General features: G+C 40.3%; 1 long non-coding RNA gene across 8 annotated transcripts in view; it reads left to right on the plus strand.

Annotated features, from left to right (window-relative positions):
• The window catches only part of LOC147359196 (uncharacterized), a 224404-nt gene that overhangs the window by 137093 nt on the left and 74121 nt on the right, over positions 1-13190 (plus strand). For all 8 annotated transcript variants that reach the window (XR_015140589.1, XR_015140590.1, XR_015140594.1 and 5 more), the window contains one exon: positions 9455-9634. This is a non-coding gene — a long non-coding RNA (uncharacterized LOC147359196). The remainder of the gene's footprint in view (positions 1-9454; positions 9635-13190) is intronic.

The following is a 13190-nucleotide window of genomic DNA, read 5'->3' on the forward strand; positions in this document are numbered from 1 at the left end:
TTTTAAAAGGAATCAAACACTTCTGAATTAAAATTTTCCATAAAATACACATGGTTTTAAAATTGGATGGCCAAAATACTCCATAAAATATGTTCTGAATTTAATGAACCCAAGGCTGTTGGCAATAATTTCATCCTCAATGAAATCAACATGTATGGCAAAGATTTGTCTACTCTGGTGACCAACATGGCATTTGTGCACCAATTTCAACTTTAAATCTTACAGGACTGTACCAAAAGCGAATGTGGTTGTTTACTTCAGCTCAGTTGTTTAAATCATTTTCTGAATAAAATGGAGAAAAATTTGCAAGAAAATAAATGAATGACATCATTCAATACCATACATACATTTGCATTGACTTTTCCCCAGAGAAATTATATATTATCATGTTAGTACCATGGCTTGCATTTTCTTTGTTTCTTTCTCTAGAGAAATATTTTCCTTATGGTGGAAATTCAATGATTCCTTTCCTTATAATTGAAATTCCCTGTTTGCATGAGGCCAAAGCAGAGTAAATAAAGATATAAGTGAAGGACGCTGATGAAGAAATGTTATATGGGTGCTCTTTCCTTGTGTGTAGGGGGCACAGACATAAATGCTCATGATGTAGTTTTACATCACTAGAAACAAGCCTTGAAGCCCTATATGAATAAATATTTTGGAAAGTGAGATAATTTATTCCCATTTTGTAACTCTAGAGATACTTGGTTTTTATTTCTAATTGATTTTAAACCATGTAACCCCTTCTCTCACTTTGAAAGTATCCTCTATATGTATATATGAATTGGAAGGTAGAAAAATACTTACTATACAGCTTACAGAACCTTGGAATGAGTGAGTGTTTTTGTAAAATGAAATATACTATTTTAATCGTGGTGATACCTTCAGGTGATCTCTTTTGTAAGTCTTTTAATCTTGTGTCATATGCCATGGCTTTTGAATGTGAGTGTTCAATGAAGAATCTAATCTGAATGATGATCCAGTAATTTGTCTCCTTTGGAGGTGTGGACTAATTGCATGTTAAATTTCAAGGGAGGAAGGATGGATCCACACATCTCTGGGATTGGGAATGGGCTGGGTCTGAGGTATTTTGCCAAAATGACATGGTCCCTGGTGTTGGTGGGGCACAGGTATCCACAGAAGTCCCACCCATCTTGTGTCAGGGAGGGCTTTTACCTTTTCATGCCCTGGTTCCCATGGTAACTTGGTATATTATTTGCCTTTGGCATTAATCATGGCATATCGTGTTAAATTAGAGCCAGGGACTCAGTTACAAATGCTTTGGCTTCCTGATTTATGAGAGATAGCATGATTGGGAGAAAAGAATTTGTAAGTAGCAATTAGAAGAGCAGAGGTAAAGAATTGCCCTGAGATTTATTTTTCCGGTGAAGTGCAGTTAATGGAGCATGTAAATGGAAAGGACTTGCCATTCTTTGGCGGGTTGGTACATTCCCTGATTTAATCACATGAGACTGAAGTGTGCCTTTACTTTCTATACAGCCTGACAAAGGTAATTTAGGATGGAGCTTTCAGATGAGTGCTGGCTGCCGCCGCCAGGGCTTATGTCTTACGAAGGAACCCCAATTGCAGATGTCTTCTTCAGCTGATTGATAGGCAATAAGAAAGTGAAACAAGAGCTCCATCTTCAAGAAATGAGAAAAAAAGTTGTGTTTGTTAAATGGGGCAGAAAGATATCTACTCTCCTCTTGTGATTTTTGTGTCTCAGTTAGTCCTTATGCGGATCTGAACTCCAGCCTGTGAAACCAGATACACATTTCCAATGTAACATGCTTCATTTGAGTCATAACATTTTCACTGAACTGCATATCCCATAATGCTCCACAGTCTGCCTAAAAGTTTTTGGCTGATTAGAATTATCCACATTTGCAAATTATTGATGTTGGACATGGAGAGAAAAGTTCTTATTACAAAAGACTCTAGTTCTTATTGTAATTAGTAGAAGAATGTAGATTCAGATCCTTGTTTTCATCCTCAAATGATTTCCTTCTGTTCATATAAAATCTATCTACTAAAAAGTGAAAACAATTCTCTAAGTCCACTATATAGATGATTGTTTATTACCCCAGCACATTCCCACTGCCCTCTCTCTTTCCATTCTTACACACATTTTTCACATCTTTACACACCTAGCAAAGGCATGGCTATCTGCTGTGGAGATAGATATAAAGCTGAATAATTATGATACAGTGATACAATGTGTCTTGACAATAGTAGACTGTCTATACTAGACGATTAAGTCTGTGTAAGGGATTTGGAAAGATAGAGCCAGTAACTCTGTCAGAGGTTTCAGGGTGAGCTCAAGAATATGTCATGCCAGAGCCCAAGGAAGAAAGAAAATTCCAGCCAAGGGGAACAAGCAGTGCTACAGAGACATGAAAAAACAAGGTATTTTCATTCCTTAGTTCTGGTCAAGATTCCAAGGAAAGTCTAAGAACAAAAGGTAATGACAGGAACCTTCCCATGTGACTAAGCTGGATTACTGCACTTCCCTGGTGGCTCAGTGTTAAAGAATCCACCTGCCAATGCAGGAGAGGTGGGTTCGAACCTTGGGTCGGGAAGATCCCCTGGAGAAGGAAATGGCAACCCACTCTGGTATTCTTGCCTGGGACATCCCACGGACAAGGAGCCTGGCAGGTTACAGCCCATGGGGTTGCAAGAGAGTTGGGCACAACTAAGTGACTAAACAAGCTGGTTTACCACATTGACTTGATGTTGTATAAGTGCACAGAGCTTTATGATAAAGCATGTAGTCAGCAGCAAAGTTTAAATGTTGATCTTTTCCTCGACAAAAGTCTCAGGTGTGTTAAGTGACTGTAATATTCACCTAAACAAGGTCCACATTGGTAAAGAAGGTCCAGATATTTGGTGCAAGAAGCTCCCTGATATTGGAGAAAGTATTAACAAGAAAAAGTGATGATTGTCAAAGATTATTGTCAGATTTCTCTTTTGGATTACTACGATGTCTATGCAAGTATTGGACAGGTTAAGTTTGAAATACTAATGAGCCAAGACAGTTGGCTTGTAGCTGGAAATACAAATTAGATTCCAGGAAAGAAGCTGAGATTTCAGACATAAATTTGAGAGTGCCTATCATAGAGTTCGTAGTTAAAGTCATGAAGTAGATGAAAATACCCCAAATTGCTGTAGATGAAATTCTAGAAAGCCACAAAGTTTAATTGATGGTCTAGGGGGAAACTGATTGGCATTTGTTTATGGTCAACTGAGCAATAGTTCCCCCGCTTTTCCCTTCCTCACAGTACCCAGATTTTTGCTTGGGGATCCACACATCTTTCCATTATGCTGCTGATGTGTGTCCTCAAAAGCTGACTCAGACTCAGCCCTAGGGGTGAGCCCTGGTTTATACAGCTATTCAGAGTAATCCTATACCACTGCCACAATGATAGGTTCAAATAACCCAATCCTAAGACAATCAGAACATTTCTAGGGTGAGAATAATTAGTTTAGGAAAGGGGAAGAGACCCAATTAAATTTAATTAGACATGATGCGATGTTTGCTGGAGGTTTTTTTTTGGAAATGAAAAAGCTCCTAAAAGGCAAGCTCTTCCTTCTGATTAATAGGTATGGCCTATTAATGTGAAAATTGGAACTGTTATGACCTAGAATAAAACTGACATCGGAGAACCAGAATCCAAGGAAAGAAACCAAGTTCTTGGTGAGCTGCCTAATCAAATCAGCCCTGACACCTTCCATAACTGAAAATTCCAATAATAATACCTTATAAATTACTGTTTAGGCCAATTTTAGTTGAGTTCTTTATTTGTAATGACTGTTATTCTAATAGATACAATCTCATTATCACAGTCAAGAAGATGTTGAGAAAAGTGTCAAATGTTGTAGATCACTGAGGTTTGGGAGTTCATTCCTGAACTTTGCTAGAGCAGCCTTGGACAGGGCAGGGACAGAGGGGATGCGAGGGGTTGATTTCAGTGGGTAGAAGAAAGAATGAAAAATGAAAACAAGTTCAGTAACAGCAAGCATTTTTGTCTTTTTAAAATGTATTATTATTGCATCCCCAACATCTAAAAATGCCCATGACACAGAATGCACCAAGCATGTATTGGAGAGTGAATGAGAGTGTAAAAATTCATTGCCTCCCTGCCTGTGTGTGTAACTCAGTTGTGTCTGACTCTTTATGACCCCATGGACTCTAGTCTGCCAGGCTCCTCTGTTCATGAGATTTTCCAGGCAAGAATACTGGAGTGAGTTGCCATTTCCTTCTCCAGGGATCTTCCCAACCCAGAGATCAACCCCTGGTCAGTTGCATCTCCTTCATTGGGAGGCAGATTCTTTATCACTGAGCCACCTGGTCTCATTTAAAAAGTGTAGGAAGAAGAAAATAGAATGTGGTAACATGCTGAAAGAGGGTGGGGTTAAGTAAAACATAATTTTAAATGGAAACTTTTTTAGTTTAGCAAGGTCTTAAAAGAAATTCAGGAAAATGTATAAGACAATAGAAAAAGGCTGAAAATATGAAGAATAGACTTAGAAAATTTTTGACAACGTATTCCATGCCCTCCTCTAGGGGATCTTCCCAACCCAGGAATTGAACTCAGATCTCCCACATTGTGGGCAGATTCTTTACCATCCGAGCCACTAGGGAAGCCCAAGAATACTGGAGCGGGTAGCCTATCCTTTCTCCAGGGGATATTCCTGACTCAGGAATTGAACTGGGGTCTCCTGCATTGCACGTGGATTCTTTACTAGCTGAGCTACCAGGGAAAGGCCTTGATAAGGTGGAAGATGCAAACAGAAAATCTTGCAGGTTACTAGATTGGAAAAAAACAGAGTTTTTACAAAGGAAGAAATATAATATTGGAATTCTAAGGCAAGATGGTGGACTAATTGCTATAGACTACTGGGAGGAAGTATTGGGTCACAAAGAGCCAGACACAATTGAGTGACTGAACTGAACTGGGAGGAAAGTTCTGCAAGCTGAGGCTGTTGATATAATTCATTTGCTAAGGTATAGGAAATATTTGTAGATCTGTGAGGATTCTGAGAAACTATCAGGTATACACTCTAAATGGGGCAGATACTGTAAAAAAAAGAAAGAAGAAAGAGAGAAAGAAAGAAACCTTAATGTAGGTGAAGAAAAGGAATGGCAAGCATGCATATATAAACAGATGTAAATATATGCAAATAGTATTAAACATGTGCGAGAGCAGATGTAAATTTATGCAAATCACATTAAGTACATGCAAATGGCTAATGATACTGTAACAAGAAATGTACAAGTTAAGTGCTGAATATAAATTGTCAAAGCAAAAGGGACATATGGAAAGGGAGGCGGCAGGTTACTAAATTTTTACCTAAAAAAGGATTTAGGTGTTGAAGTTGGGGGAATAAAGAATAGTGAAGCATTCTACAGAACTCAGCACCAAGCAGTGGAGAAAGAAAAGCCTTTTAGTGGTCTCCTTGGGGAAGGGAAAGAAAACAATGGGAAATAGCTCATCTCAGTTGGGAGAAATAGTTGTTATTTTGGTTTCATACAAAAAGAGGTAAATAAGAGCTTGATTATGAGTGCTGGAAAAAAGAAGGTAAACACTGACAGAGTGGAAAAGTACCGAATTTCAAATTAAATACAGGGGGGAAAAGGGAATAACTAGCAAAACAGCCAAAGCAAGAAGAAAGAATGAGTAAGCAAAAACAAAGTAAAAATGAACAAACCAAGTGAGATGTAAGGAGTAAAATAAAGTATGTAAATTGTTGCATTCAGTATGACTTGGCAAATTCTCTTATTGAAAGATAGATGTTGAGAGACTGGATTCTTAAAAAAGGAAAGCAGATGCATTCAGTTTGATGAAACACACTTGAAATGATGAAAAGTGAAAGTGAAGTTGCTCAGTTGCGTCCAACTCTTTGCAACCCCATGGACTATAGCCTACCATGCTCCTCGGTCCATGGGATTTTCCAAGAGTGGGTTGCCATTTCCTTCTCCAGAGGATCTTCCCAACTCAGGGATCAAACCTGGGTCCCCCACATTGTAGGCAGATGCTTTACCTTCTGAGCCACCAGGGAAGTCCCTTGAAATGATAGTTTGGAAATAGAAGGATGGATAAGAGAGACCAAAGGCCAAAAAGAATGAGGGAGTGGTGATAGTGGATGAGGTTGAACTTAGCATTAAAGTATCAAATATGTATGTATGACTAAAGAATGAGTAAATCTATGTCAACTTTCTTGGTGAGATTTACATGTGTAAGTGTGAAATGGTAGATGCAGAGACTATAAGGTGAAAATCTATTGTGTAAGATAGTCCCTCAAACCTAGGTACTTGTGTTTGTGAGTGTGTGTGTAATTTTATGATTATGGGGAAAGGTGTGGAAGGATGTGTACTAGTGTTTAACATTGACTACCTAGAAAGGGTCAGGGCAGGTTGTACAGGATCAGATCAAGGTGAGGTTAAGTGTAAAATGTAAGTCGCGTCACTCGTGTCTGACTCTGTGCGACCCCATAGATGGCAGCCCACCAGGCTCCGCCATCCCTGGGATTCTCCAGGCAAGAACACTGGAGTGGGTTGCCATTTCCTTCTCCAATGCATGAAAGTGAAAAGTGAAAGTGAAGACGCTCAGTCATGTCTGACTCTTCGCGACCCCATGGACTGCAGCCCACCAGGCTGCTCCGTCCATGGGATCCTCCAGGCAAGAAAGGAAAATAAGGAATAACATCTGACTTTGAGCAAATGTATTGCTAATGGCACTGGTAGTAAAAGAACCTGCCTGCCAATGTAGAAGACGTAAGAGGTTCGGGTTGGATCCCTGGGTCAGGAAGATCCCTGGAGGGCATGACAACCCACTCTAGTATTCTTGCCTGGAGAATTCCACGGACAGAGGAGCCTGGTGACTTAGCAGACATGCATTGATAAACATCACCACCACCAGATCTCTTCTAAAATCTGCGGAGTACAGGGCTTGGATTGAGAGGAAGACCTTGGAAAATGGGATCAGTAAGCACAGAGTGGGATCTTACAGAAAAGGTTCTAGAACTGACCCATAACTACTTGCTGAGCCATACTATGTATACTATGTGGACAATAAATTCATTTTAAAAAATATTTGGTGGACATATAAATTTACAAAGAAAGCTGCATAGAATTTGCATTTTAAAACAAGAAGCATAAAAATGATGTTTGATTGCAATAAAATTTGTTTGCTTTGTTGTGCCTGTGTCAGAGGCAAATGTACTTTACTGTGTTCCTGTATTATTGTCTTAGGTGAGTGCGTGTGAAGGAGTGCTACTAAGTCAATTTCCCATAGTCCTGTTATCACAGATCTTACATATGTCAGCAGAGTTAAGCATAAGGAAAACAGGGGGCCCTGAACATTTCAGATCTGTACCCCATCCTTTCATTGACATTGCCTATAGGCAGATTAGTTTTGAAGAGACACATACATACATACGTACATACATATTTTCTTATTTCCCTAATTCCAGGTAATTGCTTTGAGTATCCTGCAGAGGTCCAGAGTCACTTTTTGGGGGGTGATTATAAGTAAAAGACAATTTATTATATAAAATCCTGATAATTCAGAATTTTCCTCTATGTTTGAAGGTCTAAGAAGTTTAACCATGACTTAAGTAAATATCAAAGAACAGAGAAGTTCTCCAAACAGGAGGTAACAGATTTATGTTATTTTAAAAAAAGCAAAGTAACTTTGTGATATATTTAGATGAATATGTAAGGAATGAGATTACTTTTCTTTCTACAGCTATAAAAGGAAGGTAGCCAAAATGCTCCCTGCTTAAAAGAAAATCCATATGATGCATTTCATGAACACAAGAAGGATGAGTTCATTTACAGGTGGCTGGATGGATTATAAGGTTGATGTTGGTGAACACATCCATAACTTAAGTGTATAAATTTATCTTCTGATGACAAACATTTTTTATTTAAGTGAATGAATATGATTTCCTGTAACAAATGTTGCATAAAGTTTGTGGTCACCAAAAGCTTTACTGTTAAGAGTTACATTCCTTTGTGATTAAACCAAAAGGTTAGTTAAGCAGCTGGATATTAAAGAGAAGAGCTTTAATCATGCTAATAAGAAACAGAGTTTGTGTAGATTTAAACTTAGCTAAGACAATTGCTCCTTCTGGCTAATTTCTGCATCATAGGCTACCCTTGTTCCGTCTCCCTTTTAGGGTTCTACCAGAAAGAGACAGAGGCAGGCTACCGGAGGAGGGGAGAGGAGGAGTTTGGGATAGTTATTCCCTTCTCTGCCTCCCTGTCCTGTTGCTACAGGTTGATGGTGTTTGTCTCTGAAAGTCAAGGCTGTGCAGCAGCCTCTTTATACACAACTCTTTGGATTCCAATATCCCTGTTTCCCATTGTCCCTTCTGATCTGCATGTGATCCTGATTTCCTCTATTGCTCTAGGCTGCCGTCCTCAGCTCAAAGATTTGCATAGGATCCATTTCTGAATCCTCCTGTATAATTAGTATGACCGTGCAGTCTAACCTTCTCTTCTGCATCTTATTAACCAAGAACTAACCTCTTTTCACTTCTGTTATTCAGAAATGCAGTTCACAGCACAGGTTTTTTTTGTTTTTGTTTTTTTTAATACTTATATCAACAAGTTCTCAAGATCGTAGTCCTCAAATACAAGTATACCTTACATTTTCTTCAAAGTCAGCCAAAGAATTTCAAATTTACTAATCCCAACATTCATAGTTAGATCCTGTTTTATAAGTTGCTAATCAAAGGCCAGCCAGTTATGTTGAGGATATTAAGATCCATGTGTTTCATTATTTTGATGTCCCAGGTTTACTTCTGTATTTCTTTGGACTGTGGGGATTGACATGTTGATATTTTCTGGCAAGGATGTGTCCTTAAGAGAATCCTGAGCAGGTATGAGTGGCAGTGATTTATCATTTGGTCATTGATTGTGAGACCCACAGTCTCAGTGGGGCCTGCCCAGGTCCATAAGAGGATGTGTGTGTATCTGAATCTCTCCAGGAGAGGGATGTGTGCCATGGATGGCAGTGGAAAGTGACCCTGTCTGTCCCTTCACTCATTCAGAATTCTTTTTTTTGTGTGTGGGCACGAGCCAGGGTGCCCACCATTGGATGAGCCGGCCCTGCCCAAGGTTATGGGCAGTGACCCGCCTGACTATGGCTTCCCTTGTTGTACCTGAGAACTAGACCCCTTTCACTTCTGTTTTTTGTTTATTTATTCCGTCATTCATTTATGGCTGCGCTGGGTCTCCATTGCTGCACGTGGGCTTTCTCTAGATGAGGTGGGGGGGCTGTTCTCTAGCTGCAGTGGGCAGGTTTCTCATTGCAGTGGCTTCTCTTGTTGCAGAGCACAGGCTCTCAGGTGTGCAAGCTCAGTTGCTGCAGCACTTGAGCTTAGTTGCCCTGGGGGATGTGAGATCTTCCCGGACCGTGGATTGAACCCGTGTCCCTTGCATCGGCAGGTGGATTCTTAATCACTGGACCACCAGGGGAGTCCAATTAAGAATTCTTGAACATGTGGACATTTGAATCTCTAGAGATTTTTGTCCTGCTCCAGACCCGTCAGCCTAACTGATGACAAAGAAGTATTTCTCAACCTGAGAAAATCCTAGAGCTGGATGGAAAATGACCAAGTACTAAGGGTGAGCAACCTGACAGCCCAACATGCAAATTGTTGAAAAACTTTTGTGATTTGTAATCCTTAAGTTTGGCTTTCGTTTGGGGAGGAACTGCTGCCAATAAAATTACACTGACTAAACTGTGATTGGGGTGCAGTCTCCTCCTGACATGAAACAGATGTGAGAAGGATTCTGGATAGGGTCTTTTAAAAAAAATATTTATTTTTGGCTGTGTCGGGTCTTCCTTGCGGTGTACAAGCTCAGTAGTTGCAATATGCGGGCTTAGGTGCCCCGAGGCATGTGGGAACTAAGTTCCCTGACCAGGGATCAAATCTGCACCCCCAGCACTGGAAGGTGGATTCTCAACTGCTGGACCACCAGGGATGTCCATGGATAGGACTTTTGACACCTGGTAAGTGTATACTGCCCAGTGCCACAATCTTTTTCCAGGAGCCCTGCCCGGAGATCTGAGAAGTAAGAAAGGAGACCCAGTTTTCTCAGCCCCAGGGCTGCCTCTATCCAGAGGCATCTTATGAAGATGATGGTGCCATGAACATGAGAAATTTGGAGCCCCAAGACAATTTCTTCTGGGTTTAAAAAAAAAAAAAAAGGGCCACTTTGGAAGACAGTTTGGTGGTTTCTTACAAAGCACACTCTTACCATGTGATCTACCGATTGTATTCTTTTGTATTTATCCAAATGAGTTGAAAACTTATGTCACACGGAAACCTGCACATGAATGTTTATAGTGGAATTCTACATAATTTCCGAAACTTGGAAGCAACCACGATTCCCTGAGTAAGTGAATGGATAAATAAACTGTGGTACATCCAGATAATGAAATGTTACTCCATATGAAACGGATTTGCTATCAAGTCATGGAAAGATTTAGAAGAACCTCAAATGCATATTACCAAACAAGAGAAGCCAATCTGAAAAAAGCTTCCATATAGAATGGTTCCAACTATATGATGTGTTTCAAAAGGCAACACTGTGCAGACAGTAAAAAGATCAATGATCATCAGGGTTGAGGGTAGGGGTGGGTTTGAGGAGGGATGGCTAGATGGAACATAGAAGATTTTTAGGGAAGTGAAACCATTCTGTGTGCTGCTATAAATGGTAGATGTATATGATTATGCCTCTGTCAAAACCCGTAGACGAAACAATAGCAAGATTGAACTGTAATAAATCTATAGACCTCGGATTGTAATGATGTGTCAGTGCAGCTTTATTGCTTGTAACACACGTACCACTTTGTTGCTGAATGTAGACAGAGGGGCTAAGCATGTGCAAGGGCAAGAGGTATAGGAGAAATCCCCATACTTTCTGCTCAATTTTCCTATAAACCTAAAACTAGTTTTAAAATAGCCTGTCTTAAAGAAAGAAACAAGGTCCAGATTTAAACATGAGTTGAGTGAGGACATGTGTCTCACGGAGTCTCCAGCTCTGGGGTCACATGTAGAGAGTGTTCAAACGGCCTCTGTTTAAATGCCAGGACCCTTCCACATTGTGTGTCTTGCCAACAGAGCAGAGCATCGGAGCCGTAAAGCAGGGGAGGTCATCCAGTGGTCATGGGACATACCCCTGTCTTCAACTTATTCTTCAGAGGCATTTTATGCCCGTGGGAATCTAATGAGAGGTTTAATAAACACCCTCAATCTATTAAAAAGTTTCTTTGCCATGGTGGCTTTGGCCTTTTTGTGTGTTTCTAAAAACACTTCCTAAATTACTGCTTGTGGCTTAGGAGTATTTGGGGGTGTCCTATTTTTAAAGACAAAGGATTCACCCTGCATAGGATTTTTCTAAGAGGATAAGGGAGAGAATTTATATTCACACCAAAGACCAAATGAAATATTCTGTGCCATGATTGCACATTTTTGGAATACTGAGGCTTTGGAGCAGTGTTTTCTGATGCCCTTAGTCTTTCAGTAACTGCCAATTGGCCAAAAAAAGAAAACGGTAGGAGGGCACATTTCTGTCCACTACTATTCATAAAGGTTCTGGATATTTTCCCTAGAGAAACTGATGATCCTTTGGCAGGTAGTAGATTATGAATCCATCATCCTGTCTTTATAGAGAAGAATTTTCTGATTTACCAGATGAAGAAAATGTGATCACTCATGGAAGAGAGACTGACAGAGGTCAGGTGTTTCATGGTCAAGCTGAACAGCTTGGACTACGGTGCACTTATGGTGCTCTGGCGGCTGATGCAGTTTCCAAGAAAGATTGGCTTGTTTGTCTTGACATACTCATTTCAGAAGCAGATGAATAGACAGTTAGGGGCGGCATAAATTTGGGGCAGGAGTGTTCAGATGTTTCTCCTGCTGTGCATTCTTTCGTCTCTCCTGGAAATTCAGCATATGCATTTATCCCATTAGTGGTAGGAGGAAAGAGTCCTGATCACCTTCCAATTCATATGATATCCGTCAGTGGGTTGGAGTGGTGCTGGGTGTGCATTCTTCTCTGCTTAGGCTGTTCCATGTATTTAAGGGTCCTTGAAATCTGAAAATGGCCACTCTAAAAGCAGCTGAGCCCCGTTTCTTAGTGACTGCTTAGATACAGACTTCTAATTTAAGCAAACAAATAATCCTAATCCAAGCTGCAGAACTCTGAAGGAGATCCTACAAAATTCTACCTTCAATTTCATTTCTTTGTGGTGGTTTGTCATGGTTTTACAAATGTAAGTTTAGGCTGAAAAAGAAAAGACACATATCTTTATCACGCCTAACATAGATATATAGGCGTAGTAGCAACAACATCCACAAACCTTAGTTAGAGCTTTAGAACCTTTTGTCCCAGTGTTTTGTGTGAACTCTGTTAGAATGGCATGAGTGTGGAGAAATGTTAGCAACCTACCAGGAGGGGAGCTCTGGGGTAATTTTTCATGTAGCACCCATTTCCTGACTGCAGAATGACATAGGGGATGAGTTGCAGAGATAATGTCCTTTGTCTCCTGTCTTGGTAGGTCTCTGCCAACTGAGTTCGGAGTTGAGCTAAGCCCTATGCTGAATTGTTCAACTTTAATGCCCTGCCTAGGGATTGAATTTTGTGTCTTCTCCCACTGCCCAAAATATTTTGAAATCTAATTCCTCATAAGACTGCATTTGGAAGTAGAACCTTTGGAAGGTGGTTAGGTCAGGGGTCCTCAACCTCCCAGGCCTCAATCTCAGCAGGAGATTGAGCTCAGGGCTCCCACTGATTCTGCATTATGATAAGTTATTTCATTTTATATATATATATATATAATTATTTCATTATATATCACAGTGTAAACAATAACCCTGTGTACAAGACAGCAAAAGAGACACTGATGTATAGAACAGTCTTATGGACTCTGTGGGAGAGGGAGAGGGTGGGAAGATTTGGGAGAATGGCATTGAAACATGTATAATATCATGTATGAAATGAGTTGCCAGTCCAGGTTCAATGCACGATACTGGATGCTTGGGGCTGGTGCACTGGGACGACCCAGAGGGATGGTATGGGGAGGCAGGAGGGAGGAGGGTTCAGGATGGGGAACACATGTATACCTGTGGTGGTTTCATTTCGATATTTGGCAAAACCAATACAATATTGTAAA

The sequence above is a fragment of the Bos grunniens genome, chromosome 14 (genome assembly GCF_055505025.1).
Source record: "Bos grunniens cultivar Pamir isolate PY7600 chromosome 14, Bosgru_T2T1.0, whole genome shotgun sequence".
In the NCBI taxonomy this organism is placed as follows: Eukaryota; Metazoa; Chordata; class Mammalia; order Artiodactyla; family Bovidae; genus Bos; species Bos grunniens.